This window comes from Gnatocerus cornutus, unplaced genomic scaffold (genome assembly GCF_029298725.1).
Source record: "Gnatocerus cornutus isolate USDA-ARS CGAHR unplaced genomic scaffold, icGnaCorn1.1 ctg00000032.1, whole genome shotgun sequence".
Classification (NCBI taxonomy): Eukaryota; Metazoa; Arthropoda; class Insecta; order Coleoptera; family Tenebrionidae; genus Gnatocerus; species Gnatocerus cornutus.
In genome coordinates, this window is record NW_028275381.1 from 770,907 (window position 1) to 791,193 (window position 20,287).

A 20,287-nucleotide genomic window follows, 5' to 3' on the forward strand; every position below is an offset into this window, starting at 1 on the left:
ACAAAATCATGACTTTTTACCTAGATTCAACGGCTGAATTGCAAGAAAACAGCAGAATTCTGCACGAAATCATCAAAATTCTTAGAGAAAACTGCATATTTCGATGCAAAACAACGATTTATCGCCGATTTTCGTTGTTTTCTATCTTGAATTCGCCAAGAAGAGCACGATATCTACAAAATCATGACTTTTTACCTAGATTCATCGGCTGAATTGCAAGAAAACAGCAGAATTCTGCACGAAATCGTCAAAATTCTTAGAGAAAACCGCATATTTCGATGCAAAACGACGATTTCTCGCCGATTTTCGTTGTTTTCTGGCTTGAATTCGCAAAGAAGAGCACGAAATCTACAAAATCATCACTTTTTACCAAGATTCAACGGCTGAATTGCAAGAAAACAGCAGAATTCTGCCCGAAATCATCAAAATTCTTAGAGAAAACCGTATATTTCGATGCAAAACAACGATTTCTCGCCGATTTTCGTTGTTTTCTGGCTTGAATTCGCAAAGAAGAGCACGAAATCTACAAAATCATCACTTTTTACCAAGATTCTACGGCTGAATTGCAAGAAAACAGCAGAATTCTGCACGAAATCGTCAAAATTCTTAGAGAAAACCGCATATTTCGATGCAAAACGACGATTTCTCGCCCATTTTCGTTGTTTTCTGGCTTGAATTCGAAAAGAAGAGCACGAAATCTACAAAATCATCACTTTTTACCAAGATTCAACGGCTGAATTGCAAGAAAACAGCAGAATTCTGCACGAAATCATCAAAATTCTTAGAGAAAACCGCATATTTCGATGCAAAACGACGATTTCTCGCCGATTTTCGTTGTTTTCTGGCTTGAATTCGCAAAGAAGAGCACGAAATCTACAAAATCATGACTTTTTACCAAGATTCAACGGCTGAATTGCAAGAAAACAGCAGAATTCTGCACGAAATCATCAAAATTCTTACAGAAAACCGCATATTTCGATGCAAAACGACGATTTCTCGCCGATTTTCGTTGTTTTCTGGCATGAATTCGCAAAGAAGAGCACGAAATCTACAAAATCATGACTTTTTACCAAGATTCAACGGCTGAATTGCAAGAAAACAGCAGAATTCTGCACGAAATCGTCAAAATTCTTAGAGAAAACCGCATATTTCGATGCAAAACGACGATGTCTCGCCGATTTTCGTTGTTTTCTGGCTTGAATTCGCAAAGAAGAGCACGAAATCTACAAAATCATGACTTTTTACCAAGATTCAACGGCTGAATTGCAAGAAAACAGCAGAATTCTGCACGAAATCATCAAAATTCTTACAGAAAACCGCATATTTCGATGCAAAACGACGATTTCTCGCCGATTTTCGTTGTTTTCTTGCTTGAATTCGCACAGAAGAGCACGAAATCTACAAAATCATGACTTTTTACCAAGATTCAACGGCTGAATCGCAAGAAAACAGCAGAATTCTGCACGAAATCATCAAAATTCTTACAGAAAACCGCATTTTTCGATGCAAAACGTCGATTGCTCGCCGATTTTCATTGTTTTCTGGCTTGAATTCGCAAAGAAGAGCACGAAATCTAAAAAATCATGACTTTTTACCAAGATTCAACGGCTGAATTGCAAGAAAACAGCAGAATTCTGCTCGAAATCATCAAAATTCTTAGAGAAAACCGTATATTTCGATGCAAAACAACGATTTCTCGCCGATTTTCGTTGTTTTCTGGCTTGAATTCGCAAAGAAGAGCACGAGATCTACAAAATCATCACTTTTTACCAAGATTCTACGGCTGAATTGCAAGAAAACAGCAGAATTCTGCACGAAATCGTCAAAATTCTTAGAGAAACCGCATATTTCGATGCAAAACGACGATTTCTCGCCGATTTTCGTTGTTTTCTGGCTTGAATTCGCAAAGAAGAGCACGAAATCTACAAAATCATCACTTTTTACCAAGATTCAACGGCTGAATTGCAAGAAAACAGCAGAATTCTGCACGAAATCATCAAAATTCTTACAGAAAACCGCATATTTCGATGCAAAACGACGATTTCTCGCCGATTTTCGTTGTTTTCTGGCTTGAATTCGCAAAAAAGAGCACGAAATCTAAAAAATCATCACTTTTTACCAAGATTCAACGGCTGAATTGCAAGAAAACAGCAGAATTCTGCACGAAATTATCAAAATTCTTACAGAAAACCGCATTTTTCGATGCAAAACGTCGATTTCTCGCCGATTTTCGTTGTTTTCTGGCTTGAATTCGCAAAGAAGTGCACGAAATCTACAAAATCATGACTTTTTACCAAGATTCAACGGCTGAATTGCAAGAAAACAGCAGAATTCTGCACGAAATCGTCAAAATTCTTAGAGAAAACCGCATATTTCGATGCAAAACGACGATTTCTCGCCGATTTTCGTTGTTTTCTGGCTTAAATTCGCAAAGAAGAGCACGAAATCTACAAAATCATGACTTTTTACCAAGATTCAACGGCTGAATTGCAAGAAAACAGCAGAATTCTGCCCGAAATCATCAAAATTCTTACAGAAAACTGCATATTTCGATGCAAAACGACGATTTCTCGCCGATTTTCGATGTTTTCTGGCTTGAATTCGCAAAGAAGAGCACGAAATCTACAAAATCATGACTTTCTACCAAGATTCAACGGCTGAATCGCAAGAAAACAGCAGAATTCTGCACGAAATTATCAAAATTCTTACAGAAAACCGCATTTTTCGATGCAAAACGTCGATTTCTCGCCGATTTTCGTTGTTTTCTGGCTTGAATTCGCAAAGAAGTGCACGAAATCTACAAAATCATGACTTTTTACCAAGATTCAACGGCTGAATTGCAAGAAAACAGCAGAATTCTGCACGAAATCATCAAAATTCTTACAGAAAACCGCATATTTCGATGCAAAACAACGATTTCTCGCCGATTTTCGTTGTTTTCTGGCTTGAATTCGCAAATAAGAGCACGAAATCTACAAAATCATCACTTTTTACCAAGATTCGACGGCTGAATTGCAAGAAAACAGCAGAATTCTGCACGAAATCATCAAAATTCTTACAGAAAACCGCATATTTCGATGCAAAACGACGATTTCTCGCCGATTTTCGTTGTTTTCTGGCTTGAATTCGCAAAGAAGAGCACGAAATCTACAAAATCATGACTTTTTACCAAGATTCAACGGCTGAATTGCAAGAAAACAGCAGAATTCTGCACGAAATCATCAAAATTCTTACAGAAAACCGCATATTTCGATGCAAAACAACGATTTCTCGCCGATTTTCGTTGTTTTCTGGCTTGAATTCGCAAAGAAGAGCACGAAATCTACAAAATCATCACTTTTTACCAAGATTCTACGGCTGAATTGCAAGAAAACAGCAGAATTCTGCACGAAATCATCAAAATTCTTACAGAAAACCGCATATTTCGATGCAAAACGACGATTTCTCGCCGATTTTCGTTGTTTTCTGGCTTGAATTCGCAAAGAAGAGCACGAAATCTACAAAATCATGACTTTTTACCAAGATTCAACGGCTGAATTGCAAGAAAACAGCAGAATTCTGCACGAAATCATCAAAATTCTTACAGAAAACCGCATTTTTCGATGCAAAACGACGATTTCTCGCCGATTTTCGTTGTTTTCTGCCTTGAATTCGCAAAGAAGAGCACGAAATCTACAAAATCATGACTTTTTACCAAGATTCAACGGCTGAATTGCAAGAAAACAGCAGAATTCTGCACGAAATCATCAAAATTCTTACAGAAAACAGCATATTTCGATGCAAAACAACGATTTCTCGCCGATTTTCGTGTTTTCTGGCTTGAATTCGCAAAGAAGAGCACGAAATCTACAAAATCATGACTTTTTACCAAGATTCAACGGCTGAATTGCAAGAAAACGGCAGAATTCTGCACGAAATCATCAAAATTCTTACAGAAAACCGCATATTTCGATGCAAAACGACGATTTCTCGCCGATTTTCGTTGTTTTCTGGCATGAATTTGCAAGGAAGAGCACGAAATCTACAAAATCATCACTTTTTACCAAGATTCAACGGCTGAATTGCAAGAAAACAGCAGAATTCTGCACGAAATCGTCAAAATTCTTAGAGAAAACCGCATATTTCGATGCAAAACGACGATTTCTCGCCGATTTTCGTTGTTTTCTGGCTTAAATTCGCAAAGAAGAGCACGAAATCTACAAAATCATGACTTTTTACCAAGATTCAACGGCTGAATTGCAAGAAAACAGCAGAATTCTGCACGAAATCATCAAAATTCTTACAGAAAACTGCATATTTCGATGCAAAACGACGATTTCTCGCCGATTTTCGATGTTTTCTGGCTTGAATTCGCAAAGAAGAGCACGAAATCTACAAAATCATGACTTTCTACCAAGATTCAACGGCTGAATCGCAAGAAAACAGCAGAATTCTGCACGAAATTATCAAAATTCTTACAGAAAACCGCATTTTTCGATGCAAAACGTCGATTTCTCGCCGATTTTCGTTGTTTTCTGGCTTGAATTCGCAAAGAAGTGCACGAAATCTACAAAATCATGACTTTTTACCAAGATTCAACGGCTGAATTGCAAGAAAACAGCAGAATTCTGCACGAAATCATCAAAATTCTTACAGAAAACCGCATATTTCGATGCAAAACAACGATTTCTCGCCGATTTTCGTTGTTTTCTGGCTTGAATTCGCAAATAAGAGCACGAAATCTACAAAATCATCACTTTTTACCAAGATTCGACGGCTGAATTGCAAGAAAACAGCAGAATTCTGCACGAAATCATCAAAATTCTTACAGAAAACATCATATTTCGATGCAAAACGACGATTTCTCGCCGATTTTCGTTGTTTTCTGGCTTGAATTCGCAAAGAAGAGCACGAAATCTACAAAATCATGACTTTTTACCAAGATTCAACGGCTGAATTGCAAGAAAACAGCAGAATTCTGCACGAAATCATCAAAATTCTTACAGAAAACCGCATATTTCGATGCAAAACGACGATTTCTCGCCGATTTTCGTTGTTTTCTGGCTTGAATTCGCAAAGAAGAGCACGAAATCTACAAAATCATGACTTTTTACCAAGATTCAACGGCTGAATTGCAAGAAAACAGCAGAATTCTGCACGAAATCATCAAAATTCTTACAGAAAACCGCATATTTCGATGCAAAACAACGATTTCTCACCGATTTTCGTTGTTTTCTGGCTTGAATTCGCAAAGAAGAGCACGAAATCTACAAAATCATCACTTTCTACCAAGATTCTACGGCTGAATTGCAAGAAAACAGCAGAATTCTGCACGAAATCATCAAAATTCTTACAGAAAACCGCATATTTCGATGCAAAACGACGATTTCTCGCCGATTTTCGTTGTTTTCTGGCTTGAATTTGCAAAGAAGAGCACGAAATCTACAAAATCATGACTTTCTACCAAGATTCAACGGCTGAATTGCAAGAAAACAGCAGAATTCTGCACGAAATCATCAAAATTCTTAGAGAAAACTGCATATTTCGATGCAAAACAACGATTTCTCGCCGATTTTCGTTGTTTTCTATCTTGAATTCGCCAAGAAGAGCACGAAATCTACAAAATCATGACTTTTTACCAAGATTCAACGGCTGAATTGCAAGAAAACAGCAGAATTCTGCACGAAATCGTCAAAATTCTTAGAGAAAACCGCATATTTCGATGCAAAACGACGATTTCTCGCCGATTTTCGTTGTTTTCTGGCTTGAATTCGCAGAGAAGAGCACGAAATCTACAAAATCATGACTTTTTACCAAGATTCAACGGCTGAATTGCAAGAAAACAGTAGAATTCTGCACGAAATCGTCAAAATTCTTAGAGAAAACCGCATATTTCGATGCAAAACGACGATTTCTCGCCGATTTTCGTTGTTTTCTGGCTTGAATTCGCAAAGAAGAGCACGAAATCTACAAAATCATCACATTTTACCAAGATTCAACGGCTGAATTGCAAGAAAACAGCAGAATTCTGCACGAAATCATCAAAATTCTTAGAGAAAACCGCATATTTCGATGGAAAACGACGATTTCTCGCTGATTTTCGTTGTTTTCTATCTTGAATTCGCAAAGAAGAGCACGGAATCTACAAAATCATGACTTTTTACCAAGATTCAACGGCTGAATTGCAAGAAAACAGCAGAATTCTGCACGAAATCATCAAAATTCTTACAGAAAATCGCATATTTCGACGCAAAACGACGATTTCTCGCCGATTTTCGTTGTTTTCTGGCTTGAATTCGCAAAGAAGAGCACGAAATCTACAGAATCATGACTTTTTACCAAGATTCAACGGCTGAATTGCAAGAAAACAGCATATTTCGATGCAAAACAACGATTTCTCGCCGATTTTCGTGTTTTCTGGCTTGAATTCGCAAAGAAGAGCACGAAATCTACAAAATCATGACTTTTTTCCTAGATTCAACGGCTGAATTGCAAGAAAACAGCAGAATTCCGCACGAAATCATCAAAATTCTTAGAGAAAACTGCATATTTCGATGCAAAACAACGATTTATCGCCGATTTTCGTTGTTTTTTATCTTGAATTCGCCAAGAAGAGCACGAAATCTACAAAATCATGACTTTTTACCTAGATTCAACGGCTGAATTGCAAGAAAACAGCAGAATTCTGCACGAAATCGTCAAAATTCTTAGAGAAAACCGCATATTTCGATGCAAAACAACGATTTCTCGCCGATTTTCGTTGTTTTCTATCTTGAATTCGCCAAGAAGAGCACGAAATCTACAAAATCATGACTTTTTACCAAGATTCAACGGCTGAATTGCAAGAAAACAGCAGAATTCTGCACGAAATCGTCAAAATTCTTAGAGAAAACCGCATATTTCGATGCAAAACGACGATTTATCGCCGATTTTCGTTGTTTTTTATCTTGAATTCGCCAAGAAGAGCACGAAATCTACAAAATCATGACTTTTTACCTAGATTCAACGGCTGAATTGCAAGAAAACAGCAGAATTCTGCACGAAATCATCAAAATTCTTAGAGAAAACTGCATATTTCGATGCAAAACAACGAATTCTCGCCGATTTTCGTTGTTTTCTATCTTGAATTCGCCAAGAAGAGCACGAAATCTACAAAATCATGACTTTTTACCAAGATTCAACGGCTGAATTGCAAGAAAACAGCAGAATTCTGCACGAAATCATCAAAATTCTTAGAGAAAACCGCATATTTCGATGGAAAACGACGATTTCTCGCTGATTTTCGTTGTTTTCTATCTTGAATTCGCAAAGAAGAGCACGGACTCTACAAAATCATGACTTTTTACCAAGATTCAACGGCTGAATTGCAAGAAAACAGCAGAATTCTGCACGAAATCATCAAAATTCTTACAGAAAATCGCATATTTCGACGCAAAACGACGATTTCTCGCCGATTTTCGTTGTTTTCTGGCTTGAATTCGCAAAGAAGAGCACGAAATCTACAGAATCATGACTTTTTACCAAGATTCAACGGCTGAATTGCAAGAAAACAGCATATTTCGATGCAAAACAACGATTTCTCGCCGATTTTCGTGTTTTCTGGCTTGAATTCGCAAAGAAGAGCACGAAATCTACAAAATCATGACTTTTTTCCTAGATTCAACGGCTGAATTGCAAGAAAACAGCAGAATTCCGCACGAAATCATCAAAATTCTTAGAGAAAACTGCATATTTCGATGCAAAACAACGATTTATCGCCGATTTTCGTTGTTTTTTATCTTGAATTCGCCAAGAAGAGCACGAAATCTACAAAATCATGACTTTTTACCTAGATTCAACGGCTGAATTGCAAGAAAACAGCAGAATTCTGCACGAAATCGTCAAAATTCTTAGAGAAAACCGCATATTTCGATGCAAAACGACGATTTCTCGCCGATTTTCGTTGTTTTCTGGCTTGAATTCGCAGAGAAGAGCACGAAATCTACAAAATCATGACTTTTTACCAAGATTCAACGGCTGAATTGCAAGAAAACAGCAGAATTCTGCACGAAATCGTCAAAATTCTTAGAGAAAACCGCATATTTCGATGCAAAACGACGATTTCTCGCCGATTTTCGTTGTTTTCTGGCTTGAATTCGCAAAGAAGAGCACGAAATCTACAAAATCATCACATTTTACCAAGATTCAACGGCTGAATTGCAAGAAAACAGCAGAATTCTGCACGAAATCATCAAAATTCTTAGAGAAAACCGCATATTTCGATGGAAAACGACGATTTCTCGCTGATTTTCGTTGTTTTCTATCTTGAATTCGCAAAGAAGAGCACGGAATCTACAAAATCATGACATTTTACCAAGATTCAACGGCTGAATTGCAAGAAAACAGCAGAATTCTGCACGAAATCATCAAAATTCTTACAGAAAATCGCATATTTCGACGCAAAACGACGATTTCTCGCCGATTTTCGTTGTTTTCTGGCTTGAATTCGCAAAGAAGAGCACGAAATCTACAGAATCATGACTTTTTACCAAGATTCAACGGCTGAATTGCAAGAAAACAGCATATTTCGACGCAAAACAACGATTTCTCGCCGATTTTCGTGTTTTCTGGCTTGAATTCGCAAAGAAGAGCACGAAATCTACAAAATCATGACTTTTTTCCTAGATTCAACGGCTGAATTGCAAGAAAACAGCAGAATTCCGCACGAAATCATCAAAATTCTTAGAGAAAACTGCATATTTCGATGCAAAACAACGATTTATCGCCGATTTTCGTTGTTTTTTATCTTGAATTCGCCAAGAAGAGCACGAAATCTACAAAATCATGACTTTCTACCTAGATTCAACGGCTGAATTGCAAGAAAACAGCAGAATTCTGCACGAAATCGTCAAAATTCTTAGAGAAAACCGCATATTTCGATGCAAAACGACGATTTCTCGCCGATTTTCGTTGTTTTCTGGCTTGAATTCGCAAAGAAGAGCACGAAATCTGCAAAATCATGAATTTTTACCAACATTCAACGGCTGAATTGCTAGAAAACAGCAGAATTCTGCACGAAATCATCAAAATTCTTACAGAAAACCGCATATTTCGATGCAAAACGACGATTTCTCGCCGATTATCGTTGTTTTCTGGCATGAATTCGCAAAGAAGAGCACGAAATCTACAAAATCATGACTTTTTACCAAGATTCAACACCTGAATTGCAAGAAAACAGCAGAATTCTGCACGAAATCATTAAAATTCTTAGAGAAAACTGCATATTTCGATGCAAAACAACGATTTCTCGCCGATTTTCGTTGTTTTCTATCTTGAATTCGCCAAGAAGAGCACGAAATCTACAAAATCATGACTTTTTACCTAGATTCAACGGCTGAATTGCAAGAAAACAGCAGAATTCTGCACGAAATCATCAAAATTCTTACAGAAAACCGCATATTTCGATGCAAAACGACGATTTCTCGCCGATTTTCGTTGTTTTCTGGCTTGAATTCGCAAAAAAGAGCACGAAATCTAAAAAATCATCACTTTTTACCAAGATTCAACGGCTGAATTGCAAGAAAACAGCAGAATTCTGCACGAAATCATCAAAATTCTTAGAGAAAACCGCATATTTCGATGGAAAACGACGATTTCTCGCTGATTTTCGTTGTTTTCTATCTTGAATTCGCAAAGAAGAGCACGGAATCTACAAAATCATGACTTTTTACCAAGATTCAACAGCTGAATTGCAAGAAAACAGCAGAATTCTGCACGAAATCATCAAAATTCTTACAGAAAACCGCATATTTCGATGCAAAACGACGATTTCTCGCCGATTTTCGTTGTTTTCTGGCTTGAATTTGCTAAGAAGAGCACGAAATCTACAAAATCATGACTTTTTACCAAGATTCAACGGCTGAATTGCAAGAAAACAGCATATTTCGATGCAAAACAACGATTTCTCGCCGATTTTCGTGTTTTCTGGCTTGAATTCGCAAAGAAGAGCACGAAATCTACAAAATCATGACTTTTTACCTAGATTCAACGGCTGAATTGCAAGAAAACAGCAGAATTCTGCACGAAATCATCAAAATTCTTAGAGAAAACTGCATATTTCGATGCAAAACAACGATTTATCGCCGATTTTCGTTGTTTTCTATCTTGAATTCGCCAAGAAGAGCACGATATCTACAAAATCATGACTTTTTACCTAGATTCATCGGCTGAATTGCAAGAAAACAGCAGAATTCTGCACGAAATCGTCAAAATTCTTAGAGAAAACCGCATATTTCGATGCAAAACGACGATTTCTCGCCGATTTTCGTTGTTTTCTGGCTTGAATTCGCAAAGAAGAGCACGAAATCTACAAAATCATCACTTTTTACCAAGATTCAACGGCTGAATTGCAAGAAAACAGCAGAATTCTGCCCGAAATCATCAAAATTCTTAGAGAAAACCGTATATTTCGATGCAAAACAACGATTTCTCGCCGATTTTCGTTGTTTTCTGGCTTGAATTCGCAAAGAAGAGCACGAAATCTACAAAATCATCACTTTTTACCAAGATTCTACGGCTGAATTGCAAGAAAACAGCAGAATTCTGCACGAAATCGTCAAAATTCTTAGAGAAAACCGCATATTTCGATGCAAAACGACGATTTCTCGCCGATTTTCGTTGTTTTCTGGCTTGAATTCGAAAAGAAGAGCACGAAATCTACAAAATCATCACTTTTTACCAAGATTCAACGGCTGAATTGCAAGAAAACAGCAGAATTCTGCACGAAATCATCAAAATTCTTAGAGAAAACCGCATATTTCGATGCAAAACGACGATTTCTCGCCGATTTTCGTTGTTTTCTGGCTTGAATTCGCAAAGAAGAGCACGAAATCTACAAAATCATGACTTTTTACCAAGATTCAACGGCTGAATTGCAAGAAAACAGCAGAATTCTGCACGAAATCATCAAAATTCTTACAGAAAACCGCATATTTCGATGCAAAACGACGATTTCTCGCCGATTTTCGTTGTTTTCTGGCATGAATTCGCAAAGAAGAGCACGAAATCTACAAAATCATGACTTTTTACCAAGATTCAACGGCTGAATTGCAAGAAAACAGCAGAATTCTGCACGAAATCGTCAAAATTCTTAGAGAAAACCGCATATTTCGATGCAAAACGACGATGTCTCGCCGATTTTCGTTGTTTTCTGGCTTGAATTCGCAAAGAAGAGCACGAAATCTACAAAATCATGACTTTTTACCAAGATTCAACGGCTGAATTGCAAGAAAACAGCAGAATTCTGCACGAAATCATCAAAATTCTTACAGAAAACCGCATATTTCGATGCAAAACGACGATTTCTCGCCGATTTTCGTTGTTTTCTTGCTTGAATTCGCACAGAAGAGCACGAAATCTACAAAATCATGACTTTTTACCAAGATTCAACGGCTGAATCGCAAGAAAACAGCAGAATTCTGCACGAAATCATCAAAATTCTTACAGAAAACCGCATTTTTCGATGCAAAACGTCGATTGCTCGCCGATTTTCATTGTTTTCTGGCTTGAATTCGCAAAGAAGAGCACGAAATCTAAAAAATCATGACTTTTTACCAAGATTCAACGGCTGAATTGCAAGAAAACAGCAGAATTCTGCTCGAAATCATCAAAATTCTTAGAGAAAACCGTATATTTCGATGCAAAACAACGATTTCTCGCCGATTTTCGTTGTTTTCTGGCTTGAATTCGCAAAGAAGAGCACGAAATCTACAAAATCATCACTTTTTACCAAGATTCTACGGCTGAATTGCAAGAAAACAGCAGAATTCTGCACGAAATCGTCAAAATTCTTAGAGAAACCGCATATTTCGATGCAAAACGACGATTTCTCGCCGATTTTCGTTGTTTTCTGGCTTGAATTCGCAAAGAAGAGCACGAAATCTACAAAATCATCACTTTTTACCAAGATTCAACGGCTGAATTGCAAGAAAACAGCAGAATTCTGCACGAAATCATCAAAATTCTTAGAGAAAACCGCATATTTCGATGCAAAACGACGATTTCTCGCCGATTTTCGTTGTTTTCTGGCTTGAATTCGCAAAGAAGAGCACGAAATCTACAAAATCATGACTTTTTACCAAGATTCAACGGCTGAATTGCAAGAAAACAGCAGAATTCTGCACGAAATCATCAAAATTCTTACAGAAAACCGCATATTTCGATGCAAAACGACGATTTCTCGCCGATTTTCGTTGTTTTCTGGCTTGAATTCGCAAAGAAGAGCACGAAATCTACAAAATCATGACTTTTTACCAAGATTCAACGGCTGAATTGCAAGAAAACAGCAGAATTCTGCACGAAATCATCAAAATTCTTACAGAAAACCGCATATTTCGATGCAAAACAACGATTTCTCACCGATTTTCGTTGTTTTCTGGCTTGAATTCGCAAAGAAGAGCACGAAATCTACAAAATCATCACTTTCTACCAAGATTCTACGGCTGAATTGCAAGAAAACAGCAGAATTCTGCACGAAATCATCAAAATTCTTACAGAAAACCGCATATTTCGATGCAAAACGACGATTTCTCGCCGATTTTCGTTGTTTTCTGGCTTGAATTCGCAAAGAAGAGCACGAAATCTACAAAATCATGACTTTCTACCAAGATTCAACGGCTGAATTGCAAGAAAACAGCAGAATTCTGCACGAAATCATCAAAATTCTTAGAGAAAACTGCATATTTCGATGCAAAACAACGATTTCTCGCCGATTTTCGTTGTTTTCTATCTTGAATTCGCCAAGAAGAGCACGAAATCTACAAAATCATGACTTTTTACCAAGATTCAACGGCTGAATTGCAAGAAAACAGCAGAATTCTGCACGAAATCATCAAAATTCTTAGAGAAAACCGCATATTTCGATGCAAAACGACGATTTCTCGCCGATTTTCGTTGTTTTCTGGCTTGAATTCGCAAAGAAGAGCACGAAATCTACAAAATCATGACTTTTTACCAAGATTCAACGGCTGAATTGCAAGAAAACAGCAGAATTCTGCACGAAATCATCAAAATTCTTACAGAAAACCGCATATTTCGATGCAAAACGACGATTTCTCGCCGATTTTCGTTGTTTTCTGGCTTGAATTCGCAAAGAAGAGCACGAAATCTACAAAATCATGACTTTTTACCAAGATTCAACGGCTGAATTGCAAGAAAACAGCAGAATTCTGCACGAAATCATCAAAATTCTTACAGAAAACCGCATATTTCGATGCAAAACAACGATTTCTCACCGATTTTCGTTGTTTTCTGGCTTGAATTCGCAAAGAAGAGCACGAAATCTACAAAATCATCACTTTCTACCAAGATTCTACGGCTGAATTGCAAGAAAACAGCAGAATTCTGCACGAAATCATCAAAATTCTTACAGAAAACCGCATATTTCGATGCAAAACGACGATTTCTCGCCGATTTTCGTTGTTTTCTGGCTTGAATTCGCAAAGAAGAGCACGAAATCTACAAAATCATGACTTTCTACCAAGATTCAACGGCTGAATTGCAAGAAAACAGCAGAATTCTGCACGAAATCATCAAAATTCTTAGAGAAAACTGCATATTTCGATGCAAAACAACGATTTCTCGCCGATTTTCGTTGTTTTCTATCTTGAATTCGCCAAGAAGAGCACGAAATCTACAAAATCATGACTTTTTACCAAGATTCAACGGCTGAATTGCAAGAAAACAGCAGAATTCTGCACGAAATCATCAAAATTCTTAGAGAAAACCGCATATTTCGATGCAAAACGACGATTTCTCGCCGATTTTCGTTGTTTTCTGACTTGAATTCGCAAAGAAGAGCACGAAATCTACAAAATCATGACTTTTTACCAAGATTCAACGGCTGAATTGCAAGAAAACAGCAGAATTCTGCACGAAATCATCAAAATTCTTACAGAAAACCGCATATTTTGATGCAAAACGACGATTTCTCGCCGATTTTCGTTGTTTTCTGGCTTGAATTCGCAAAGAAGAGCACGAAATCTACAAAATCATGACTTTTTACCAAGATTCAACGGCTGAATTGCAAGAAAACAGCAGAATTCTGCACGAAATCATCAAAATTCTTACAGAAAACCGCATATTTCGATGCAAAACAACGATTTCTCACCGATTTTCGTTGTTTTCTGGCTTGAATTCGCAAAGAAGAGCACGAAATCTACAAAATCATCACTTTCTACCAAGATTCTACGGCTGAATTCCAAGAAAACAGCAGAATTCTGCACGAAATCATCAAAATTCTTACAGAAAACCGCATATTTCGATGCAAAACGACGATTTCTCGCCGATTTTCGTTGTTTTCTGGCTTGAATTCGCAAAGAAGAGCACGAAATCTACAAAATCATGACTTTCTACCAAGATTCAACGGCTGAATTGCAAGAAAACAGCAGAATTCTGCACGAAATCATCAAAATTCTTGGAGAAAACTGCATATTTCGATGCAAAACAACGATTTCTCGCCGATTTTCGTTGTTTTCTATCTTGAATTCGCCAAGAAGAGCACGAAATCTACAAAATCATGACTTTTTACCAAGATTCAACGGCTGAATTGCAAGAAAACAGCAGAATTCTGCACGAAATCGTCAAAATTCTTAGAGAAAACCGCATATTTCGATGCAAAACGACGATTTCTCGCCTATTTTCGTTGTTTTCTGGCTTGAATTCGCAGAGAAGAGCACGAAATCTACAAAATCATGACTTTTTACCAAGATTCAACGGCTGAATTGCAAGAAAACAGCAGAATTCTGCACGAAATCGTCAAAATTCTTAGAGAAAACAGCATATTTCGATGCAAAACGACGATTTCTCGCCGATTTTCGTTGTTTTCTGGCTTGAATTCGCAAAGAAGAGCACGAAATCTACAAAATCAACACATTTTACCAAGATTCAACGGCTGAATTGCAAGAAAACAGCAGAATTCTGCACGAAATCATCAAAATTCTTAGAGAAAACCGCATATTTCGATGGAAAACGACGATTTCTCGCTGATTTTCGTTGTTTTCTATCTTGAATTCGCAAAGAAGAGCACGGAATCTACAAAATCATGACTTTTTACCAAGATTCAACGGCTGAATTGCAAGAAAACAGCAGAATTCTGCACGAAATCATCAAAATTCTTACAGAAAATCGCATATTTCGACGCAAAACGACGATTTCTCGCCGATTTTCGTTGTTTTCTGGCTTGAATTCGCAAAGAAGAGCACGAAATCTACAAAATCATGACTTTTTACCTAGATTCAACGGCTGAATTGCAAGAAAACAGCAGAATTCTGCACGAAATCGTCAAAATTCTTAGAGAAAACCGCATATTTCGATGCAAAACGACGATTTCTCGCCGATTTTCGTTGTTTTCTGGCTTGAATTCGCAAAGAAGAGCACGAAATCTACAAAACCATCACTTTTTACCAAGATTCAACGGCTGAATTGCAAGAAAACAGCAGAATTCTGCCCGAAATCATCAAAATTCTTAGAGAAAACCGTATATTTCGATGCAAAACAACGATTTCTCGCCGATTTTCGTTGTTTTCTGGCTTGAATTCGCAAAGAAGAGCACGAAATCTACAAAATCATCACTTTTTACCAAGATTCTACGGCTGAATTGCAAGAAAACAGCAGAATTCTGCACGAAATCGTCAAAATTCTTACAGAAAACCGCATATTTCGATGCAAAACGACGATTTCTCGCCGATTTTCGTTGTTTTCTGGCTTGAATTCGCAAAGAAGAGCACGAAATCTACAAAATCATGAATTTTTACCAAGATTCAACGGCTGAATTGCTAGAAAACAGCAGAATTCTGCACGAAATCATCAAAATTCTTACAGAAAACCGCATATTTCGATGCAAAACGACGATTTCTCGCCGATTTTCGTTGTTTTCTGGCATGAATTCGCAAAGAAGAGCACGAAATCTACAAAATCATGACTTTTTACCAAGATTCAACAGCTGAATTGCAAGAAAACAGCAGAATTCTGCACGAAATCATTAAAATTCTTAGAGAAAACTGCATATTTCGATGCAAAACAACGATTTCTCGCCGATTTTCGTTGTTTTCTATCTTGAATTCGCCAAGAAGAGCACGAAATCTACAAAATCATGACTTTTTACCTAGATTCAACGGCTGAATTGCAAGAAAACAGCAGAATTCTGCACGAAATCATCAAAATTCTTAGAGAAAACCGCATATTTCGATGCAAAACGACGATTTCTCGCCGATTTTCGTTGTTTTCTGGCTTGAATTCGCAAAGAAGAGCACGAAATCTACAAAATCATCACTTTTTACCAAGATTCAACGGCTGAATTGCAAGAAAACAGCAGAATTCTGCACGAAATCATCAAAATTCTTAGAGAAAACCGTATATTTCGATGCAAAACAACGATTTCTCGCCGATTTTCGTTGTTTTCTGGCTTGAATTCGCAAAGAAGAGCACGAAATCTACAAAATCATCACTTTTTACCAAGATTCTACGGCTGAATTGCAAGAAAACAGCAGAATTCTGCACGAAATCGTCAAAATTCTTAGAGAAAACCGCATATTTCGATGCAAAACGACGATTTCTCGCCGATTTTCGTTGTTTTCTGGCTTGAATTCGAAAAGAAGATCACGAAATCTACAAAATCATCACTTTTTACCAAGATTCAACGGCTGAATTGCAAGAAAACAGCAGAATTCTGCACGAAATCATCAAAATTCTTAGAGAAAACCGCATATTTCGATGCAAAACGACGATCTCTCGCCGATTTTTGTTGTTTTCTGGCTTGAATTCGCAAAGAAGAGCACGAAATCTACAAAATCATGACTTTTTACCAAGATTCAACGGCTGAATTGCAAGAAAACAGCAGAATTCTGCACGAAATCATCAAAATTCTTACAGAAAACCGCATATTTCGATGCAAAACGACGATTTCTCGCCGATTTTCGTTGTTTTCTGGCATGAATTCGCAAAGAAGAGCACGAAGTCTACAAAATCATGACTTTTTACCAAGATTCAACGGCTGAATTGCAAGAAAACAGCAGAATTCTGCACGAAATCGTCAAAATTCTTAGAGAAAACCGCATATTTCGATGCAAAACGACGATGTCTCGCCGATTTTCGTAGTTTTCTGGCTTGAATTCGCAAAGAAGAGCACGAAATCTACAAAATCATGACTTTTTACCAAGATTCAACGGCTGAATTGCAAGAAAACAGCAGAATTCTGCACGAAATCATCAAAATTCTTACAGAAAACCGCATATTTCGATGCAAAACGACGATTTCTCGCCGATTTTCGTTGTTTTCTTGCTTGAATTCGCACAGAAGAGCACGAAATCTACAAAATCATGACTTTTTACCAAGATTCAACGGCTGAATCGCAAGAAAACAGCAGAATTCTGCACGAAATCATCAAAATTCTTACAGAAAACCGCATTTTTCGATGCAAAACGTCGATTTCTCGCCGATTTTCGTTGTTTTCTGGCTTGAATTCGCAAAGAAGAGCACGAAATCTAAAAAATCATGACTTTTTACCAAGATTCAACGGCTGAATTGCAAGAAAACAGCAGAATTCTGCTCGAAATCATCAAAATTCTTAGAGAAAACCGTATATTTCGATGCAAAACAACGATTTCTCGCCGATTTTCGTTGTTTTCTGGCTTGAATTCGCAAAGAAGAGCACGAAATCTACAAAATCATCAATTTTTACCAAGATTCTACGGCTGAATTGCAAGAAAACAGCAGAATTCTGCACGAAATCATCAAAATTCTTACAGAAAACCGCATATTTCGATGCAAAACGACGATTTCTCGCCGATTTTCGTTTTTTTCTGGCTTGAATTCGCAAAGAAGAGCACGAAATCTACAAAATCATGACTTTTTACCAAGATTCAACGGCTGAATTGCAAGAAAACAGCAGAATTCTGCACGAAATCATCAAAATTCTTACAGAAAACCGCATATTTCGATGCAAAACAACGATTTCTCACCGATTTTCGTTGTTTTCTGGCTTGAATTCGCAAAGAAGAGCACGAAATCTACAAAATCATCACTTTCTACCAAGATTCTACGGCTGAATTGCAAGAAAACAGCAGAATTCTGCACGAAATCATCAAAATTCTTACAGAAAACCGCATATTTCGATGCAAAACGACGATTTCTCGCCGATTTTCGTTGTTTTCTGGCTTGAATTCGCAAAGAAGAGCACGAAATCTACAAAATCATCACTTTCTACCAAGATTCTACGGCTGAATTCCAAGAAAACAGCAGAATTCTGCACGAAATCATCAAAATTCTTACAGAAAACCGCATATTTCGATGCAAAACGACGATTTCTCGCCGATTTTCGTTGTTTTCTGGCTTGAATTCGCAAAGAAGAGCACGAAATCTACAAAATCATGACTTTCTACCAAGATTCAACGGCTGAATTGCAAGAAAACAGCAGAATTCTGCACGAAATCATCAAAATTCTTAGAGAAAACTGCATATTTCGATGCAAAACAACGATTTCTCGCCGATTTTCGTTGTTTTCTATCTTGAATTCGCCAAGAAGAGCACGAAATCTACAAAATCATGACTTTTTACCAAGATTCAACGGCTGAATTGCAAGAAAACAGCAGAATTCTGCACGAAATCGTCAAAATTCTTAGAGAAAACCGCATATTTCGATGCAAAACGACGATTTCTCGCCTATTTTCGTTGTTTTCTGGCTTGAATTCGCAGAGAAGAGCACGAAATCTACAAAATCATGACTTTTTACCAAGATTCAACGGCTGAATTGCAAGAAAACAGCAGAATTCTGCACGAAATCGTCAAAATTCTTAGAGAAAACCGCATATTTCGATGCAAAACGACGATTTCTCGCCGATTTTCGTTGTTTTCTGGCTTGAATTCGCAAAGAAGAGCACGAAATCTACAAAATCATCACATTTTACCAAGATTCAACGGCTGAATTGCAAGAAAACAGCAGAATTCTGCACGAAATCATCAAAATTCTTAGAGAAAACCGCATATTTCGATGGAAAACGACGATTTCTCGCTGATTTTCGTTGTTTTCTATCTTGAATTCGCAAAGAAGAGCACGGAATCTACAAAATCATGACTTTTTACCAAGATTCAACGGCTGAATTGCAAGAAAACAGCAGAATTCTGCACGAAATCATCAAAATTCTTACAGAAAATCGCATATTTCGACGCAAAACGACGATTTCTCGCCGATTTTCGTTGTTTTCTGGCTTGAATTCGCAAAGAAGAGCACGAAATCTACAAAATCATGACTTTTTACCTAGATTCAACGGCTGAATTGCAAGAAAACAGCAGAATTCTGCACGAAATCGTCAAAATTCTTAGAGAAAACCGCATATTTCGATGCAAAACGACGATTTCTCGCCGATTTTCGTTGTTTTCTGGCTTGAATTCGCAAAGAAGAGCACGAAATCTACAAAATCATCACTTTTTACCAAGATTCAACGGCTGAATTGCAAGAAAACAGCAGAATTCTGCCCGAAATCATCAAAATTCTTAGAGAAAACCGTATATTTCGATGCAAAACAACGATTTCTCGCCGATTTTCGTTGTTTTCTGGCTTGAATTCGCAAAGAAGAGCACGAAATCTACAAAATCATCACTTTTTACCAAGATTCTACGGCTGAATTGCAAGAAAACAGCAGAATTCTGCACGAAATCGTCAAAATTCTTACAGAAAACCGCATATTTCGATGCAAAACGACGATTTCTCGCCGATTTTCGTTGTTTTCTGGCATGAATTCGCAAAGAAGAGCACGAAATCTACAAAATCATGACTTTTTACCAAGATTCAACAGCTGAATTGCAAGAAAACAGCAGAATTCTGCACGAAATCATTAAAATTCTTAGAGAAAACTGCATATTTCGATGCAAAACAACGATTTCTCGCCGATTTTCGTTGTTTTCTATCTTGAATTCGCCAAGAAGAGCACGAAATCTACAAAATCATGACTTTTTACCTAGATTCAACGGCTGAATTGCAAGAAAACAGCAGAATTCTGCACGAAATCATCAAAATTCTTAGAGAAAACCGTATATTTCGATGCAAAACAACGATTTCTCGCCGATTTTCGTTGTTTTCTGGCTTGAATTCGCAAAGAAGAGCACGAAATCTACAAAATCATCACTTTTTACCAAGATTCTACGGCTGAATTGCAAGAAAACAGCAGAATTCTGCACGAAATCGTCAAAATTCTTAGAGAAAACCGCATATTTCGATGCAAAACGACGATTTCTCGCCGATTTTCGTTGTTTTCTGGCTTGAATTCGAAAAGAA